The sequence below is a fragment of the Ambystoma mexicanum genome, chromosome 11, assembly GCF_040938575.1.
Source record: "Ambystoma mexicanum isolate Mex_15411 chromosome 11, UKY_AmexF1_1, whole genome shotgun sequence".
Classification (NCBI taxonomy): Eukaryota; Metazoa; Chordata; class Amphibia; order Caudata; family Ambystomatidae; genus Ambystoma; species Ambystoma mexicanum.
Window position 1 is genome coordinate 927,704,474 of NC_090934.1, and position 21,463 is coordinate 927,725,936.

General features: G+C 57.8%; 2 protein-coding genes across 5 annotated transcripts in view; one reads left to right on the forward strand and one right to left on the reverse strand.

Moving 5' to 3' along the window:
* The window catches only part of RPLP2 (ribosomal protein lateral stalk subunit P2), a 31,962-nt gene extending 30,827 nt beyond the window's left edge, over positions 1–1,135 (reverse strand). The window contains exon 1 of the mRNA XM_069624028.1: positions 983–1,135. The gene's annotated coding sequence lies outside the window, so the exon portion shown is untranslated. The remainder of the gene's footprint in view (positions 1–982) is intronic.
* PIDD1 (p53-induced death domain protein 1) overlaps positions 1–21,463 on the forward strand; it is a 602,358-nt gene that overhangs the window by 231,600 nt on the left and 349,295 nt on the right. The window contains exon 1 of one of the 4 annotated variants that reach the window (XM_069624024.1): positions 1,821–1,979. The exons of the other annotated variants lie outside the window; for them this stretch is intronic. The gene's annotated coding sequence lies outside the window, so the exon portion shown is untranslated. Of the gene's footprint in view, positions 1–1,820; positions 1,980–21,463 lie in introns of those variants that run through there. 4 annotated transcript variants of the gene reach the window in all.

Here is a 21,463-nt window from a genome sequence, read left to right on the forward strand (position 1 = left end):
GTTGGGCCTATTACATGATAGAAAATCTAAAGGGTAAAAATAAAAGCTGACGGAGTCACCATTACACCTTACGTTTATGATCAGTCTTGCAAGAAGCACTAAATGTAACCCAGATTTATGCTTGAGGGATGAATATTACGATGGCTTCCAATTGAATCCACCTACTTTAAACAAGGGCTAGAAGAAAGCAATTCTATTAAGCTAGCATGAACGCCTCATTCTGGCATAAAAAGTAAGGTTGCAGAGGAGGGGGCGGGTGTATATCCTCTTCGTCTCCCGCTCACATGCAAAACCAAGCAAGAGTGACCAGAGTGCTTTTGAATAAAAATAAAACAAAGCATAGTTTGAAGCATTAAACTCCAGGGCTTTATAAAATCACCCCATACAAGAAAATACAGTACAATCCCCTGAATGAAGTCATTTCAGTTGCCCACCCAGGTCATTTCAGTTTTAGTTGCCCACCCAGGTCTAATCACTCCTGAGGGCCAATGATCACCACTTGCTCCTCTGCCTGAGCCAATCTCGCGTGATTTGCCAGTTTGTGTGATTAAATTAAAGAAACCATATCAGCGAGCTCATCAACTAGTCCCCAAGCCCCGCGATTTTTACGGATCTTCTATTTGGGCCCAAAACCAGCACTGCACGTAATGGCAAATCATGGAGAAGGCTTTGACGAGTAACCGAACCTTAAAAGGAAAACGCGGAGACCATCGGGCGTTTAGACATGAAGGGGAAGTCCGGATAGGATGGAAAGCAGTACGGCCACGTGCAGCCTACGCGGAGTAAGGGAGCGAAAACTGCGCGCGCATGAAAAGCAATGTGTATGCACCACATGTGGGGAAACACGAGCGGTCGGGAGAACCAGAGGACAACATCTCTGCCCCTTTAAGCCTCTCTCCTTAGAGAATCGAGAGAAGAACAACGGTAAAGACAGTGGACATTAACATCCGTCCAAAAATTCCACCAGCTGCCACGAACGTACCTAGCAACGTTCCGAAAAGTAGAGCTAGCGCGCAATGCGTGCGTTCACGACGGCAACCTGGTGGGAAAGAGGAAGATGACGTGCTTCAGGGCTGGACTTGAAAGCCGGAAAGGGCGGTGCACGGCTGCGCCTGCCAACCTAAACACAGCAAGGACTCGGGTACGGCTCTCTGACCAATCAAATGTCTATTCAGAGATGTAGCTTGGGATTGGAGACCTTCGCTGCCAAGTACATCCAACTAGAAGTTGTAATCCTGAATCCCGACTGCAGCATGAATGATGCGCCCATCTTGAAATGGGATGTATTTGTTGAATCGCAGGATACTTTGTGGTGGTCGCTTAAATACGGGAGCTTTCGTGGCTTAAATGTTGGCTTCGTTTCGACCGACGCCTATTCGTGAATGAGAAATTCCAGTTGCCTCAAGAGGGCGGTATCACATATTTATAATACATGTTGGATTTGTTTAGCTATGGAAATCATTCCTCATTACAGAAGGAGCCAGTATAGGTTAGAGACCTTGCCGGGGTGCGCAGCAATTACACAAAGAGACATGGTTTTGAACTGCAAAATTAGTTTTTATACTGCCAAAAACCTCTATATGAGTTTCAATGGCCAATGGAAATATAAAGGAAACACTTAAATGCAATGCAAAATTCAGTGTTGTAGGTATAGAAGAAAACATTAAACCATTAATGTAAAGTTCAATGACAAATCAAAAGAAGTTATTTACCCGCCATTTCTTTATATTTAGTACAAAACGTGTAAAGCAACTGCAGTAATGGAGACAGAAGTAAGACTGCCATTTACAAAGTTTTGTTTCTGCGAAGTAGGACCCAATAGACACTGAAGGCAGACTGCTTCCTGACAAATGGGTGAGGAGCATGTCACCGCATGAACCAATTAGCGGTTGTTTTGGCAGTTGAGCTGAAGCCCCTTCTAATGCTTGGCAGAGAAGTTTCTTCAGGAAAGTGATGAGCATAGCCCTGCATGAAGCCTGGTAAGGGACCTTGCACAACACGAACATTTTTCTGAATGCACCTCTTGCTCCACTGTAATACTTCGTGTAAGCCTTGTATTCACGCCCATACATTGCTCTATTTTCATCGTTTCTATTGAAAATGGTGAGTCATTGGCATCATCAACAACCAATAACAAAAGCAAATAATGTAATATTTAAATACAAATTAAGCACGTTGCAGGGGCTGTGCATCTTGGGTCCGAAGCATTTTCTTGCTGGATTTCTTTATTGTTGTCTGCGCACCTTCCTTTACTTCTGCCCTCTACATGCTACCATATTTGTTTCTCAGTCTCTTAATGGAGGAGACCAAAGTGCCCCCTCCCCCTTTTTAGTGTGTGCTATAAGCCCAAACTATTGCAGGGGAGTACAGATAGGGAGGAATGACATTTGAGGGACACAGTCTGTAGGTGTTGTTTGGTTATGTGCCCATCCATTGCCTGCCCATGGCCATGCTAATCCCTATGGCCATTTCCACCCATTCCTGCCTCTGCCCGCCAAAAATACTTCATCGTGGGAACTCTTTAAGCTTGATTTAATCAAGCCTTCCCATCAGGCTTTGCATTCAAAGTGTCTGCTTGTGTTTATTCAAAGCAGTCTCCTGAGAGTTAATGACTTACTTGGAGTTGTAAACAAGCTACTGGTGTAATAAAAATGTCTTACCAGGCCTGCCTCCAACCACTTGATTTATAAACACTCTGAGGGTAATTCATAGAATCTCGCAGAAAAGTGTCGCAAGCGGCTGGCGCAGAGTGTCCGCGTGCGATTGACTGCGCCAGGCACGTGCGCTAAAACCGATTTCCGCGCACAGCGTATTCATGGATTTTAGGCTTCCAAACCAGCCGTGGCGCAGAGAATCGCAGCGACCCTGTAGCAGCGCCAGTAACGCCCCCAAGAACGCCCTCGCGCAAGGAAAAGCCATCAAAATCGCTAAATCATCGCAAAGGGCTGCGCTAACCCTGGACCAGTTCACCGGGCTGGCAGACAGCAAACGCCAAGCGGGGAACGTGTATTGCAGGGGTGCGCGGGAAGTACCACACGCGACTGGCCCCGTGCGAGCAGGGTTCGTGTATTACATGGGTGCGCGTGAAGTTCCACACGCGATTACATCAGGGTACGTGTATTCCAGGGGTGCGCGGGAAGTTCCACACGCGAATGTCCCAGTGCGAGCAGGGTACGTGTATTTCAGGGTGCGCGGGAAGTTCCACACGCGATAGTCCCAGTGCGAGCAGGGTACTTGTATTTCAGGGGTGCGCGGGAAGTTCCACACGCGATTGTCCCAGTGCGAGCAGGGTACGTGTATTTCAGGGGTGCGCGGGAAGTTGCACACGCGATTTCAGCAGGGAATGTGTATTTCAGGGGTTCTGGGGAGAATTGGCCGTGTGGGTCCTCCCAGGTGTACGCTCCACAACCTCCACGGCCCCTGCAGGCAGCCCACACCACGGGGGACTACCCTGCACCCCTGCTCATGTCCCGCAGGCAGCCCATCCACCATGGGCATGCCCACCAGCCAACCCACATGTCACCTTGCACTACTGATCAACAATGCATGTCTCCCACCACCCCCACCCCCCAGCAGTGCAGGGGCAGCCTCCACCAGGCCCCCACTCATGTCTCCCACCACCCCCAGCCACCATCGCCACCCTCCACCAGGCCCCCACTCATGTCCCCCTGCACCCCCACCCCCCAGCATCCAGGGTCACCCTCCACCAGGCCCCCACTCATGTCTCCCACCACCCCCACCCCCCAGCAGTGCAGGGGCAGCCTCCACCAGGCCCCCACTCATGTCTCCCACCACCCCCACCCCCCTGCCACCATGGCCACCCTCCACCAGGCCCCCACTCATGTCTCCCACCCCCCAGCAGTGCAGGGGCAGCCTCCACCAGGCCCCCACTCATGTCCCCCTGCACCCCCACCCCCCAGCATCCAGGGTCACCCTCCACCAGGCCCCCACTCATGTCTCCCACCACCCCCACCCCCCTGCCACCATGGCCACCCTCCAGCAGGCCCCCACTCATGTCTCCCACCACCCCCACCCCCCAGCAGTGCAGGGGCAGCCTCCACCAGGCCCCCACTCATGTCTCCCACCACCCCCACCCCCCTGCCACCATGGCCACCCTCCAACAGGCCCCCACTCATGTCTCCCACCACCCCCACCCCCCAGCAGTGCAGGGGCAGCCTCCACCAGGCCCCCACTCATGTCTCCCACCACCCCCACCCCCCTGCCACCATGGCCACCCTCCACCAGGCCCCCACTCATGTCTCCCACCACCCCCACCCCCCTGCCACCATGGCCACCCTCCACCAGGCCCCCACTCATGTCTCCCACCACCCCCACCCCCCAGCCACCATGGCCACCCTCCACCAGGCCCCCACTCATGTCCCCCTGCACCCCCAGCATCCAGGGTCACCCTCCACCAGGCCCCCACTCATGTCTCCCACCACCCCCACCCCCCAGCAGTGCAGGGGCAGCCTCCACCAGGCCCCCACTCATGTCTCCCACCACCCCCACCCCCCTGCCACCATGGCCACCCTCCACCAGGCCCCCACTCATGTCTCCCACCCCCCACCCCCCAGCAGTGCAGGGGCAGCCTCCACCAGGCCCCCACTCATGTCCCCCTGCACCCCCACCCCCCCAGCATCCAGGGTCACCCTCCACCAGGCCCCCACTCATGTCTCCCACCAGCCACCATGGCCACCCTCCACCAGGCCCCCACTCATGTCCCCCTGCACCCCCAGCATCCAGGGTACCCCTCCACCAAGCCCCCACTCATGTCTCCCACCACCCCCACCCCCCAGCAGTGCAGGGGCAGCCTCCACCAGGCCCCCACTCATGTCTCCCACCACCCCCACCCCCCTGCCACCATGGCCACCCCCCACCAGGCCCCCACTCATGTCTCCCACCACCCCCACCCCCAGCAGTGCAGGGGCAGCTTCCACCAGGCCCCCACTCATGTCTCCCACCGCCCCCACCCCCCAGCCACCAGGGGCAGCCTCCACCAGGCCCCCACTCATGTCCCCCTGCACCCCCAGCCACCAGGGGCAGCCTCCACCAGGCCCCCACTCATGTCTCCCACCACCCCCACCCCCCAGCCACCATGGCCACCCTCCACCAGGCCCCCACTCATGTCTCCCACCACCCCCACCCCCCAGCATCCAGGGTCACCCTCCACCAGGCCCCCACTCATGTCTCCCACCATCCCCCAGCCACCAGGGGCAGCCTCCACCAGGCCCCCACTCATGTCCCCCTGCACCCCCAGCCACCAGGGGCAGCCTCCACCAGGCCCCCACTCATGTCCCCCTGCACCCCCACCCCCCCAGCATCCAGGGTCACCCTCCACCAGGCCCCCACTCATGTCTCCCACCACCCCCAGCCACCAGGGGCAGCCTCCACCAGGCCCCCACTCATGTCCCCCTGCACCCCCAGCCACCAGGGGCAGCCTCCACCAGGCCCCCACTCATGTCCCCCTGCACCCCCACCCCCCAGCATCCAGGCTCACCCTCCACCAGGCCCCCACTCATGTCTCCCACCACCCCCACCCCCCAGCAGTGCAGGGGCAGCCTCCACCAGGCCCCCACTCATGTCTCCCACCACCCCCACCCCCCAGCAGTGCAGGGGCAGCCTCCAGCAGGCCCCCACTCATGTCTCCCACCACCCCCACCCCCCTGCCACCATGGCCACCCTCCACCAGGCCCCCACTCATGTCTCCCACCCCGCCCACCCCCCAGCAGTGCAGGGGCAGCCTCCACCAGGCCCTCACTCATGTCCCCCTGCACCCCCACCCCCCAGCATCCAGGGTCACCCTCCACCAGGCCCCCACTCATGTCTCCCACCACCCCCACCCCCCTGCCACCATGGCCACCCTCCAGCAGGCCCCCACTCATGTCTCCCACCACCCCCACCCCCCAGCCACCAGGGGCAGCCTCCACCAGGCCCCCACTCATGTCCCCCTGCACCCCCACCCCCAGCATCCAGGGTCACCCTCCACCAGGCCCCCACTCATGTCTCCCACCACCCCCACCCCCCTGCCACCATGGCCACCCTCCAGCAGGCCCCCACTCATGTCTCCCACCACCCCCAGCCACCATGGCCACCCCCCACCAGGCCCCCACTCATGTCTCCCACCACCCCCCTGCCACCATGGCCACCCCCCACCAGGCCCCCACTCATGTCTCCCACCACCCCCACGCCCCAGCAGTGCAGGGGCAGCTTCCACCAGGCCCCCACTCATGTCTCCCACCACCCCCACCCCCCAGCAGTGCAGGGGCAGCCTCCACCAGGCCCCCACTCAAGTCCCCCTGCACCCCCACCCCCCAGCATCCAGGGTCACCCTCCACCAGGCCCCCACTCATGTCTCCCACCACCCCCACCCCCCTGCCACCATGGCCACCCTCCAGCAGGCCCCCACTCATGTCTCCCACCACCCCCCAGCCACCAGGGGCAGCCTCCACCAGGCCCCCACTCATGTCCCTCTGCACCCCCACCCCCCAGCATCCAGGGTCACCCTCCACCAGGCCCCCACTCATGTCTCCCACCACCCCCCAGCCACCAGGGGCAGCCTCCAGCAGGCCCCCACTCATGTCTCCCACCACCCCCACCCCCCAGCCACCAGGGGCAGCCTCCACCAGGCCCCCACTCATGTCTCCCACCACCCCCACCCCCCAGCAGTGCAGGGGCAGCCTCCAGCAGGCCCTCACTCATGTCTCCCACCACCCCCACCCCCCAGCCACCAGGGGCAGCCTCCACCAGGCCCCCACTCATGTCCCCCTGCACCCCCACCCCCCAGCATCCAGGCTCACCCTCCACCAGGCCCCCCACTCATGTCTCCCACCACCCCCACCCCCCAGCAGTGCAGGGGCAGCCTCCACCAGGCCCCCACTCATGTCTCCCACCACCCCCACCCCCCAGCAGTGCAGGGGCAGCCTCCAGCAGGCCCCCACTCATGTCTCCCACCACCCCCACCCCCCTGCCACCATGGCCACCCTCCACCAGGCCCCCACTCATGTCTCCCACCCTGCCCACCCCCCAGCAGTGCAGGGGCAGCCTCCACCAGGCCCCCACTCATGTCCCCCTGCACCCCCACCCCCCAGCATCCAGGGTCACCCTCCACCAGGCCCCCACTCATGTCTCCCACCACCCCCACCCCCCTGCCACCATGGCCACCCTCCAGCAGGCCCCCACTCATGTCTCCCACCACCCCCACCCCCCAGCCACCAGGGGCAGCCTCCACCAGGCCCCCACTCATGTCCCCCTGCACCCCCACCCCCAGCATCCAGGGTCACCCTCCACCAGGCCCCCACTCATGTCTCCCACCACCCCCACCCCCCTGCCACCATGGCCACCCTCCAGCAGGCCCCCACTCATGTCTCCCACCACCCCCAGCCACCATGGCCACCCCCCACCAGGCCCCCACTCATGTCTCCCACCACCCCCACCCCCCTGCCACCATGGCCACCCCCCACCAGGCCCCCACTCATGTCTCCCACCACCCCCACGCCCCAGCAGTGCAGGGGCAGCTTCCACCAGGCCCCCACTCATGTCTCCCACCACCCCCACCCCCCAGCAGTGCAGGGGCAGCCTCCACCAGGCCCCCACTCAAGTCCCCCTGCACCCCCACCCCCCAGCATCCAGGGTCACCCTCCACCAGGCCCCCACTCATGTCTCCCACCACCCCCACCCCCCTGCCACCATGGCCACCCTCCAGCAGGCCCCCACTCATGTCTCCCACCACCCCCCAGCCACCAGGGGCAGCCTCCACCAGGCCCCCACTCATGTCCCTCTGCACCCCCACCCCCCAGCATCCAGGGTCACCCTCCACCAGGCCCCCACTCATGTCTCCCACCACCCCCCAGCCACCAGGGGCAGCCTCCAGCAGGCCCCCACTCATGTCTCCCACCACCCCCACCCCCCAGCCACCAGGGGCAGCCTCCACCAGGCCCCCACTCATGTCTCCCACCACCCCCACCCCCCAGCAGTGCAGGGGCAGCCTCCAGCAGGCCCCCACTCATGTCTCCCACCACCCCCCAGCCACCAGGGGCAGCCTCCAGCAGGCCCCCACTCATGTCTCCCACCACCCCCACCCCCCAGCCACCAGGGGCAGCCTCCACCAGGCCCCCACTCATGTCTCCCACCACCCCCACCCCCCAGCAGTGCAGGGGCAGCCCCCACCAGGTCCTCACAATCCCCAATCATGTGCGTAATGGTCAGCCTCCACAGCCAAAAAGCCCTACCAAGTAACCCATTCACCCACATGGAAATGGAAATCACATGTTACACCCCCAATGTTCATGAAGCTAATGAACCCATGTCTGTCACACACAATGGTTGCAATTGAATGGGAAAACACCCAACATGACATGCATGAAACCAATGAGATGAAACCACACAGTGAAGTATGGAAACAAAATTGTATTGAAAAAAATAAAGAATGCTAAAGAAAGAAAACAAATTACAATGTGAATGAGAAAAAAGAAAAGCTGCATGTCCGTATGAAAACACAAAACGGCAAATCAGAATCCCCAAAAAATTTGTCCAAAGTCAAATGTAAAAAAATCTCCATGCAAGGAATAACTATGTAAAAAAATACCAAGGGTCCATGAGCCCAACTGAACAAAGGAAACCTACTAAAAAACCTACCTAAAAATCAACTATATACAAAAAGTGGAGCAGTGTCCGTCGACTCCAAATCATAATAAGAAAGAAAGGAAACCTAAAACTAAAGAACTATATACAAAGGCGGCGGGCAAGTCCAGCGGCTCACTCTGTGGTGTCCCGGGCCAGGGCATCATCGAACTCCTGTTCGATGTCCCGGAGGCGGTCCAGTTCCATGGCCCGAGGGTCCGCAGGGACGACGCCGTGTCCTCCTCCAACCCCCTGCGGACTGCCTCGAGGCACTCGGCCCGCCTCAGGGCCCTCCGCATGGAGTTCTCCGCCCTGACCATTGTGAGCCGCGCCTCTTCCGCCCGCCGCCGCTCCGCACCTATGGCGTGGCCCAACCGCTGCCACACGGAAGACACACTCTGTCCTGGGTCCCCCTGCCCTCCGGCCGATGCCTGCCCCTCCGATATCGAAAGCCCCGAGCCTTCATGGCTCCCACCATGTTGCTGCTGCTCTGCCTCTGCCCGTGCACTGCCTCCTGCTGCCTGCACATCCTCCGCCGGCTGGGGTGCAGTTGTTGATGTGGCCACCCCTGCTGGACCTCCGACTCCCGACTGTGGCAGGGATGCCTCCTCCACCAGCCTGGCCGCACCATCAGAGGCAGCTCCACAGGGCACCCAGGTGACTGATGGGTGGGAAGATGGCACAGAGGACGACTGGCGCGTAGGGGGTCCAGTTGAGGAGGGGGTCGGAGCAAGCCCCATCAGACAGCGGAATCCGGCCTGGGTGACCTGTCCCAGCAGGCTGACGTGGTCAACGAGCCATTCGAGATGACGTGCAGTCTCTCCATGAAAAGACTGCAGGTCACCTCGCATGGCCCGTTGACGCAACGCCACACCAGCCAGGACAGGCTCAACCCGGACCTGGATGGCCACGTCCGCAGGCAGAAGAAGGCCAGTTGACGTCAGCTCATCCCCTGCCTGAAAACGGGTCTGGACGTAGGCATCCCTGCTGGTGCAAGATGATGCAGGGACAGGATCGGGGACAGGATTGCACACAGGCACCTCCGCGGCGGCCTGTGCTGCCTCCTGTCCCTGGTCCTGCACTGCACCACTAGCACCAGTGGGATCCCCACCTCCAGACCCCGTCTCTGGTGCTTGCACGGCCTCCTCCTCCACCAAACCCCCCACCAACCTGGATGACTCTGTGCCATCTTCCCCTGTTGGGCCCTGTGGGGTCCCAGCTGCCCCTTCTGCTGCCGAGGAGTCCAACTGCAACCTCCGCCTCTTGGACCTCCCCCCGGCAGCTGCGGCCTGGGACGCGGCACCGGACTCCTCACTCCCCGACGAGATGACAACACGGGAGGGGAGCCGGGCCTTGCGTCTCCGGCTGGCGGTCGGATCCCCGCCGCTGTGCTCCACAGCACCTTCTCCGCCCTCTTCATCAGTTGACGCTGCAGACAGGGAGAAACAAAACACAGGCATCAGGGCACTGTACAATGGACACATACACACATGACAGTTGCACATGAGTGGCATAGGCAAACCTCAGACATGGCATCACAATCCCCAACACACATGTCATTGCAACTCGCACACATGAGCCATACCACAGCCATATCGCAACTGCCACCACCATCCCTACACATACAACAGCATCAGCAGCCAAAGGGGAGCCAGACATCACACGCAACACAGGAAGTGCACCACACATGTACACACACCACCACACTTGCATGCATGTCTACACCTCTGCCAAGTGTCGCACTGTTCAGACGGGCATCCATGTCACATCTGCCAATCAGGCTTCCACATACCGCTGTCACATGCATCCATGTTGCATCACTGTTGCACCCTTGTCAAATACACACACATGCACATGTACACAGTGCTCATACTTGCAGCCGAATAAAAACATACATGCCCGACATCACGGACATGTCTACTTACATACACATTCATCCAAACATGTGTGCACGCACAACTGCATTTGCCATGCAAGCCCACACACACAAGCACAATCCATGTCTCACACATTACAGCCCTCGCATGTGTCAGCCCCACGGCCCTGTACACCCCCACCCATACTCGACCCCATACAAACAGATGTGCAACCTGCACAATACCGAATAATCACCACACGCACTGCTCACAATCAGGATGCTTGTACACTCACCGCTCGACTCCAGACGGGTCTGCTTCTCTAGGACCTGGACGTGGAGCGCTGGGGATATGCATTCCAGGACCCCCATCTGTTCTTCCGACAAGTGGCCCCGGCGCCACTTGGCATCCGCTGCCTTCAAGAGGCGCCGGGCCTTGTTCAGGGTCCTGGACCTGAAGTCCTCCCAGCGCTTCCTGACATGTTGTAAGTCCCGGACTGCCACCCCCTCCGCGTTGATGGCAGTCACGATGTCAGTCCAGATCCGAGTCCGTCCTTCCTTGTCGGCGCGGGAACTTCCGAAGAGGGCATCATACTGCCCCAGGACTTGCTCCACCAGGACACCAACTTCGGTGGCACTGAAGCTGGTGCCCCTCTGCCTCTCTGGCCGGGGGTTGTCAGTGGTCACAGATGGTGTTTGCCCCGACATGACAACCCCAGAGGCAGGAGTGGGTGGGCAACTGGGTCCTGGGGCTGGGCTGTGGAGCGATGGAATTCCAGTCGGGAGTCTTCGGTACCAGCAGGGGTGGTCACAGCAACAGTACCCCTGGCTGATGTGCAGGCAGCAAATGGCAGTGCACGTGGGCAGCAGGCAGTCAGGCAGTAGCAGATGGCAGGTGGGAGCGTGCTCGGGGCTCTGGGGGGCAGTAGTTCGGCCTTCTGGGCAGGAGCGTGGTCTTCCGTGTGCTTACGCATGGCCAGCTTGGTACGGAGTGATTTGGCACGTGAAAATCCTGCACGTCAGCGTGAAAATCGAGGAAAGGCCCTTAGCGCGTAAGCGCATCAGCACGCATACGCGAATCTATTGGACCAAAGGCCCTCAGCGCGTAAGCGTGTCTGTGACGTGACCCGCACGGGTGTTTCCCACACAGCACGTGATGACAGAGCACACGTGGAAAGACTGCACGTCAGAGTGTCATCGCGTGTGATTGGTGGAAATGGCCCTACACGCAGAAGTGACAAAGCGTGTAATTGGTGGAAATGGCGCTAGCGCGTACACGCCGCGTAAGTGACGCTGGACGTGTGGGCCTGTATAAAAGGTACGTGTAGAACACCACTTTCTTGTACGTGCTTTTCGTGGAGAGCGAGTGGGTGAATTCTGTACTTCTTGTCGTTTCACACGCGATTTACTTCACGGCGTTTCAAGTTCGTATTCCCTGTTACCTCTGACAGCTTTTTCTCTTTTTTCTCTTTTACTGGTTTACCTGGGCCTGTTCCCTCAAACAGTGTTCCCTTCTACTGTTGTCCTGTCTCCTCAGACAGCGTACAAATCTTCTTTTGGCGGGGGTGTTGCCAACCAAACGCGCTCCTTTTTCACGCTCTTTTTCCTGGCAGACGGTGAGTGACGCACGTATCTAACATCTGTGCTTGCCCCGTGTGTAGCCTACCCCTTCAGAGGTCATTCTAGGCTGCGTGTGACACGCATACGTTCATTCTTGTGTTACTGGGTGCCACAGCGTAGTGCAGGTTTTTCTTTCTGCACACGTGGTCTAGGAGGGGTTGCGTGCACGTCATCTCCCTTTCTTGGGGCTCCTGTGCGTAGCGTGACCCGTCATCTTTCCCCAGGGGTTACAATCAGCCTTGCAAGAGCACTAGGGTACAATTACCATCTGGTACCCAACCCCTTTGACCCCCCAATTGCCCAGGACAATATTTTACAGCCACTCCCATACGCACATTAACATCAGTGCCATGGCTGGGAGGCGACGATTCCGTAAGGGTGGCAAAGATGGAAGAGCCACAAGTGGTGGCCGTGGTGGATCCGGTAGGGGACGTGGTCGTTACTTGCAGGGTGAGCCTGTCCCCCCATGTGTGGAGGACCAGTCAAGGGCACCCATAATCCCCCCCCTCCCGTTGAGGCTGATGTGGCTGACACCATCCATGCTCAGCCCTTGTTGGACCAGCCCATTGTGGCACCAGACCTGGATGACTCCATGGCTGACTTCCAGGTCAGCAGGCCTATGACACGTGCGCTGGTGCACGTTGATGTCACCATGCCACGTGCATCTGGGGCAGCAAGGTCATCTGCTGCACCAAGTAGGCAGGGCGGAGAGGCTGCAGGGGCAGCTGCGGCTCCATCCACCCCAGCCCTCACACACCCAGCCCGGACAGTGTCGGTCCTAGTCCATGCTGCTGACATTCCCCCTGACACCATCACACTAGAGCCAATGCCTGCACCAACTCCCATGCTGAGTGTGCAACCCCACACTCCTGATACAGAGTCCACCAGGGCTCCTGCCCCTAGTGTCCAGAGCGGCGCAGGACACTCAGGATCACCACCACCTTCCAAGCGGAAGAGGAAGAGTGCTCGTCCGGCACAGGCTGATGCCCCAGACACGGCTACACAGTCCGGCCCGTCCAGGAAGCCCAGCTTCACGGATGACGAACTGAATGCACTTGTCGAGTATGTGTCCGCACATGACAACGAGATGGTCATTGTTGCAGGATCCAAGACCACACCTGCACAACGCCAGGCACACTGGCAGACCGTTGCGGACACCGTAAGCGCCCTTGGAATCGTGAGGCGCACAGCCAATGATTGCTATAAGCGCTGGAATGACCTGAAGCGCAGGGCAAAGAGTAAGCTGGCCTCAAGTCATGCCGCAACTCTAGTGACTGGAGGTGGGTCTCCAGTAGTAGACATGGAACTCACTCCACATGAGTCAGTCGCTGGGACCTACGTCACGGAGGAACAGATCCAAGGCGTGCGTGATTTGGCTGATTACGAGGCATTGTCCGGTGAGTGCACATGCATGTGTGTTTCATCCATGTGCATGGTGTGTGTGAGGGCTTCTGTATGTGTGCCCGGTGAGAGTGTGTGCGCCTGAGTCGTATGGGTCAGCCATGTGCTTCATGCAATACATCCTGTGCAGCTGCATTTGGCCATAGCAGTATCCCTTCTGCCAACAGTAGACATCTAGCCCAACTGCACGCCAGTTGCCCTTGAAGTGTCACCTTGCCACAACATAGTTGCTTAATTTTTCACTGTTCATTTAGTCAGATTGTTTGCATTCCACCACTTTTACTAGGCATGTCGCAGTCCTCTAGTCACATGTCTGACATGGCTATGCTAAAGTGGAGTGACTTTGTTACCTGGATATCATTTGTTAAAACATGTCCCTGTGCAATTGGACCATTTCGGACTGGCAGCTCCAGGTGAAGAATCTGACCTGTTTGAATTAGGAAAGCTATTACATGCGGGAACTGGACTGAATGAATAGGTGCTGCCCTCCTCTACATCTTCACTCAATAGCAATGGTACATGCCACCTGTGTGATGGCATGTGTGTTTCACCTGGCAATCACAGGCCAATGTGTGATGCCACTGCCAGGCAGCATGCAGAAAATGTGTTCATCTTCCATCTTGGTGTCATCAGTGTGTGCCATTTGCCTGCCCTTCATACGCAGTGAGGGTGCATGCATGGGAGGGTTTTAGTCATGTGGGACATGTGTCAAACAAGTACTGGTTCTCTTGCTTCTCAGCCCTCATTGTGTGCCATGGTGCTAATGCCTGTTTCCATTTCTTTGTTTTCATGTCTTTGCAGGGGAAGACGCACCTGATACTGCTGGGGTTGTGGAGATGGTGCAGACCCAGGAGGGGTCCGAGGGCCGACCAACCACCAGTGAGGGACGTGGTGTGGTGGTGGGTGAGAACCCACAAGTGCTGCAGGTCGTGCTCTCAAGGGGTGTCTCTGGCTGCACCTCCCCCGAGCTGTACTCAGGTGTTGATTCGGATGAGACCTACGTGCCGTCGCAGGTGAGTGTTCCAGGAAGGGATTCTGTTCTGTCCCACCCACCTGCACCAGGGTCAGAACCCTCAATGGGGATGTCAGTGTTGGCAGCTACGCCTTTGGTGGTTACGGATGCAGGGTCACACTCCGCGACATCTGATCCTGTTCCTGGGCCAGCAGATCAGAGGGGGAATGCAGTCCTGCAGCCTCAGACAGTGCCGGCACAGCAAGGCGCAGTTCGCCTTGCCCCAGACAGGTGTGGTGCCCGCCGACGTGGTGGCCGTACGCCACCTGGCAATACCGCATGGGAGCAATCCATTTACGGTATGGCAACCCAACAGGCAGCATCATCCGAGATGATGGCTCAGGCCATGGATAGGGTGGCCACTTCCATTGTCCCCCCTGAAAGGCTGATGGAGCGACTAGAGCAGGCAACCGACTCCATCTGCCAGTCACACAGGGAGGACATGTTGGGGTCCAACAGGGACAGGCGGACGGCACTGGCGACTCTGCAGGAGGCCATCTCCATTGAGTCCCAGGGCCACAGGGAAGCCCTGAGGCAGGAGCTCCTTCACCTCAGGACGACTCTTGTTGAGCTTGAGGCTTCAACACACCAAAGGACAGAACAGCAGCTGGAGCGTCTCACCCGTACGCTCTCAGCTGAGATGCAGGCAACGAGGGCGGAGGTCCGGGCATCCCGTGAGTTGTTGCATGGGGACCTCCGAACACTCATCCTCCAGAACCAGACCTACCACACCCGCATGCTTGCAGCCATGGAGGAGCAGACTAGGGCCTTGCGTGGGCTGCCTCCCATAGTGCAACCACCTCCGGATGCAGCTGCACAGGGTGATAATAGCGACAGCAGTGATACTCCCACAATAGGGTAGCCGTGTGGGCCATGAGCCCATGGAGGTGTTTTATTTTCCCAGGATCCACGCAGGTGGGTTCTGGTGTGCATCCTGTCCTCGGACCTCCTGGGTGGCCTCCCCAACCCCACCGGGCCCATCAATGGCCATTTTTTTATTTGTTTTATTTTTATCTTTATTTTTTTTTTTTATTCCCAATTTTTTTGGGACGATTTGTTGGCTTCCGTGGTTCCTGTGTTTGCATACGCTGCATTGTGGCTGGGCACATGCAGGCTTGTAATGTATTTGGTTCAGATGCTTGGGTTTGAGTCACACACACCCCTCCTGCTTCCCGTTTCCATGGGCTTGCAAAGGGTGTGCCCAAGTGACAGTGAATTACACAGTGACGTTGGACTCCCATGAGCTGTGTGGGCAGTCTGTAGTCAATACTGTGTATACATTCCTAGTGCATATTGCTGTTGTGTTGTACACTGCATGTTGCATTGATGTGTAACTCATCTTCTGTGTCTACCTCCCAATTTGCAGGTCCCTTCCTCATGTCTACACAAGGACCTCTAGTCTGGAGATGGGGTACATGTTGGCAGCAGTGCACCTACAACTCTACATGGCGCCAACACTGCACAGTTGGTAGTGGTGGGAGTGCAGGCATTTCCAGGTGGTGAGACTACTAATATCTAACATTTGTGATGTCATCTTAATGGTAGTACGTGCTCAAGTTTGTTGTTGGTCCGGCATTACTGTGAGCATTTCAGGTGTTGCAAGTTTCTAATAGGGACACTGTACATTGTGACACTAGTGTCATGTTGTGGGGATTACTTTGTTTACCTGCAAATAGCATGACATGGCACGGTGTGTCGTGTGGCGGTGCTGGGGTTGGGTTGGCTGACATGGCACAGTCCTCTTGTTGCATTTTGCAAGTGGGTATTCATTTTAGCTGCTTGAATGTGTAACTTCACAAAACTGCATTGGTGGTGTCTGTGTGGGTAGGGATGCACACATTGTGACACTTCCAGGTGAACAATCTCAGGCTGATATGGTTTTGACGGTTCATTCTCCAGACATTCAGGATCAGTGTCCGGTTGAGTCATCATTGATTGTCAGTTGGAATGTGCCAGGGCAGTGTGCACTCCACAGGGGTGTGATTTCTATGTGAAGTAATTAGCCACTAGCTGTGTACGGGCTGCCTCCCCCCGTGCCCTTTCCCCTCCCATGCGCAGCGGCTGTGCATGTGGTTGGGGATGTGGTGCCACCACCATGTCCACGGCCAGGCCCCGGCGTGTTGCAACGTTGTGCAGGACACATGCTGCCACTATGATCCTGCACACTACTGGGGGAGCGTACAACAGCTGCCCGCCAGAACGGTCAAGGGAGCGAAAGCGTGACTTCAGCACTCCGAATGTGCGCTCCACTATGCCCCGGGTTGTAATGTGGGCTGCGTTATATCTTACCTGGGGTGGCGTGGTGGGGTTCCGAATTGGCGTCATCATGTGGGGGCTGAGAGGGTAGGCACTGTCCCCTGTGGAGGTGGTGATTGGTATCATTGGTGGGGTTGTGACCTTGCTCAGTATCTGACATGCATGCATGTGCAGTGGCATTCATACTCACCAAGCAGCCATGTATCGCCATGCCGCCCAGCTTCTAGGTCCCGGCTTAGGGTGGACATTCGATAAATGAAGCTGTCGTGGGTTGACCCGGGATAGTTGGCATATACTGAGGTGATGATTCCCTTGGCATTACATACTACCTGCACGTTGATGGAATGCCAGTGCTTGCGGTTCCTATAGATGTGCTCAGATGCCCTGGGGGGACGTAGAGCGACATGGGTGCAGTCGATGGCACCTAGCACTTTGGGGAATCGTGCCACAGCGTAGAAATCCAGGGCGGCAGCATGCCTTTCTGCAGGGGTTCTGGGCAGGTATATGTGCCTGCGGACTGATGGGCGTGCAGTGATGATGTTCAAGACCTGGTGTAGGCAGCGTGACTGGGTGGCCTGTGATACACCACCCACAATGGCACTTGTCCGCTGAAATGATCCAGTGGCTAAGAAGTGCAGTACATTGAGGACCTTCTCCAGGGGGCTGAGTGCTTGCGAGCACAGGGTGGGTGATGTGAGGTCATCCTCCCACTCACTCACTAGGTCCAGTATGATGTGTGGTGGAAACCTGTACCTCCCATGCACCTGGTCATCAGGCATCCCGAAAAGGCTGGTTCTGGGTGTGAATATTCTGGCCCTGACTAACCTCCTCCTCCTCCTTTGGTAGGCCACGCCCACTGCTGCTAGGAACGGTATGTTCATCCTGGGTCTGAGCTAGTTAATTTTGTTAGCGCACAAATTAATGAGTTGCGCGTGTTGTAGGCGAGCGTGTGTCCCGCGCACCCCTGTAATCCAGTACCCAGTCCAATAGCGTGTGGAAATTTCCGCGCACCCCGGGATACAGGTGCGCTGACGTACTTGCGTGTGTAAGTGTCCGCGCACCCCTGATATACACGTACATAGGCCAATCGCGTGTACGCGCACTTTTGTCCTATTACACGCGATGACACTCTGACGTGCAGTCTTTCCACGTGTGCTCTGTCATCACGTGCTGTGTGGGAAACACCCGTGCGGGTCACGTCACAGACGCGCTTACGCGCTGAGGGCCTTTGGTCCAATAGATTCGCGTATGCGTGCTGACGCGCTAAGGGCCTTTCCTCGATTTTCACGCTGACGTGCAGGATTTTCACGTGCCAAATCACTCCGTACCAAGCTGGCCACGCGTAAGCACACGGAAGACCACGCTCCTGCCCAGAAGGCCGAACTACTGCCCCCCAGAGCCCCGAGCACGCTCCCACTTGCCATCTGCTACTGCCTGCTGCCCACGTGCACTGCCATTTGCTGCCTGCACATCAGCCAGGGGTGCTGTTGCTGTGACCACCCCTGCTGGAACCGAAGACTCCTGACTGGAATTCCATCGCTCCACAGCCCAGCCCCAGGACCCAGTTGCCCACCCACTCCTGCCTCTGGGGTTGTCATGTCGGGGCAAACACCATCTGTGACCACTGACAACCCCCCGGCCAGAGAGGCAGAGGGGCACCAGCTTCAGTGCCACCGAAGTTGGTGTCCTGGTGGAGCAAGTCCTGGGGCAGTATGATGCCCTCTTCGGAAGTTCCCGCGCCGACAAGGAAGGACGGACTCGGATCTGGACTGACATCGTGATTGCCATCAACGCGGAGGGGGTGGCAGTCCGGGACTTACAACATGTCAGGAAGCGCTGGGAGGACTTCAGGTCCAGGACCCTGAACAAGGCCCGGCGCCTCTTGAAGGCAGCGGATGCCAAGTGGCGCCGGGGCCACTTGTCGGAAGAACAGATGGGGGTCCTGGAATGCATATCCCCAGCGCTCCACGTCCAGGTCCTAGAGAAGCAGACCCGTCTGGAGTCGAGCGGTGAGTGTACATGCATCCTGATTGTGAGCAGTGCGTGTGGTGATTATTCGGTATTGTGCAGGTTGCACATCTGTTTGTATGGGTGGGGGTGTACAGGGCCGTGGGGCTGACACATGCGAGGGCTGTAATGTGTGAGACATGGATGGTGCTTGTGTGTGTGGGCTTGCATGGCAAATGCAGTTGTGCGTGCACACATGTTTGGATGAATGTGTATGTAAGTAGACATGTCCGTGATGTCGGGCATGTATGTTTTTTCGGCTGCATGTATGAGCACTGTGTACATGTGCATGTGTGTGTATTTGACAAGGGTGCAACAGTGATGCAACATGGATGCATGTGACAGCGGTATGTGGAAGCCTGATTGGCAGTTGTGACATGGATGCCCGTCTGAACAGTGCGACACTTGGCAGAGGTGTAGACATGCATGCAAGTGTGGTGGTGTGTGTACATGTGTGGTGCACTTCCTGTGTTGCGTGTGATGTCTGGCTCCCCTTTGGCTGCTGATGCTGTTGTATGTGTAGGGATGGTGGTGGCAGTTGCGATATGGCTGTGGTATGGCTCATGTGTGCGAGTTGCAATGACATGTGTGTTGGGGATTGTGATGCCATGTCTGAGGTTTGCCTATGCCACTCATGTGCAACTGTCATGTGTGTATGTGTCCATTGTACAGTGCCCTGATGCCTGTGTTTTGTTTCTCCCTGTCTGCAGCGTCAACTGATGAAGAGGGCGGAGAAGGTGCTGTGGAGCACAGCGGCGGGGATCCGACCGCCAGCCGGAGACGCAAGGCCCGGCTCCCCTCCCGTGTTGTCATCTCGTCGGGGAGTGAGGAGTTCGGTGCCGCGTCCCAGGCCGCAGCTGCCGGGGGGAGGTCCAAAAGGCGGAGGTTGCAGTTGGACTCCTCGGCAGCAGAAGGGGCAGCTGGGACCCCACAGGGCCCAACAGGGGAAGATGGCACAGAGTCATCCAGGTTGGTGGGGGGTTTGGTGGAGGAGGAGGCCGTGCAAGCACCAGGGACGGGGTCTGGAGGTGGGGATCCCACTGGTGATAGTGGTGCAGTGCAGGACCAGGGACAGGAGGCAGCACAGGCCGCCGCGGAGGTGCCTGTGTGCAATCCTGTCCCCGATCCTGTCCCTGCATCATCTTGCACCAGCAGGGATGCCTACGTCCAGACTCGTTTTCAGGCAGGGGATGAGCTGACGTCAACTGGCATTCCTCTGGCTGCGGACGTGGCCATCCAGGTACGGGTTGAGCCTGTCCTGGCTGGTGTAGCGTTGCGTCAACGGGCCATGCGAGGTGACCTGCAGTCTTTTCATGGAGAGACTGCACGTCATCTCGAATGTCTCGTTGACCACGTCAGCCTGCTGGGACAGGTCACCCAGGCCGGATTCCTCCGTCTGATGGGGCTTGCTCCGACCCCCTCCTCAACTGGACCCCCTACGCGCCAGTCGTCCTCTGTGCCATCTTCCCACCCATCAGTCACCTGGGTGCCCTGTGGAGCTGCCTCTGACGGTGCGGCCAGGCTGGTGGAGGAGGCATCCCTGCCACAGTCGGGAGTCGGAGGTCCAGCAGAGGTGGCCACATCAACAACTGCACCCCAGCCGGCGGAGGATGTGCAGGCAGCAGGAGGCAGTGCACGGGCAGAGGCAGAGCAGCAGCAGCAGCAACATGGTGGGAGCCATGAAGGCTCGGGGCTTTCGACATCGGAGGGGCAGGCATCGGCCGGAGGGCAGGGGGACCCAGGACAGAGAGTGTCTTCCGTTTGGCAGTGGTTGGGCCACGCCATAGGTGCGGAGCGGCGGCGGGCGGAAGAGGCGCGGCTCACAATGTTCAGGGCAGAGAACTCCATGCGGAGGGCCCTGAGGCCATGATGCCCTGGCCCGGGACACCACGGAGTGAGCCGCTGGACTTGCCCGCCGCCTTTGTATATAGTTCTTTAGTTTTAGGTTTCCTTTCTTTCTTATTATGATTTGGAGTCGACGGACACTGCTCCACTTTTTGTATATAGTTGATTTTTAGGTAGGTTTTTTAGTAGGTTTCCTTTGTTCAGTTGGGCTCATGGACCCTTGGTATTTTTTTACATAGTTATTCCTTGCATGGAGATTTTTTTACATTTGACTTTGGACAAAAATTTTTGGGATTCTGATTTGCCGTTTTGTGTTTTCATACGGACATGCAGCTTTTCTTTTTTTCTCATTCACATTGTAATTTGTTTTCTTTCTTTAGCATTCTTTATTTTTTTCTATACAATTTTGTTTCCATACTTCACTGTGTGGTTTCATCTCATTGGTTTCATGCATGTCATGTTGGGTGTTTTCCCATTCAATTGCAACCATTGTGTGTGACAGACATGGGTTCATTAGCTTCATGAACATTGGGGGTGTAACATGTGATTTCCATTTCCATGTGGGTGAATGGGTTACTTGGTAGGGCTTTTTGGCTGTGGAGGCTGACCATTACGCACATGATTGGGGATTGTGAGGACCTGGTGGGGGCTGCCCCTGCACTGCTGGGGGGTGGGGGTGGTGGGAGACATGAGTGGGGGCCTGCTGGAGGCTGCCCCTGCACTGCTGGGGGGTGGGGGTGGTGGGAGACATGAGTGGGGGCCTGGTGGAGGCTGCCCCTGCACTGCTGGGGGGTGGGGGTGGTGGGAGACATGAGTGGGGGCCTGCTGGAGGCTGCCCCTGGTGGCTG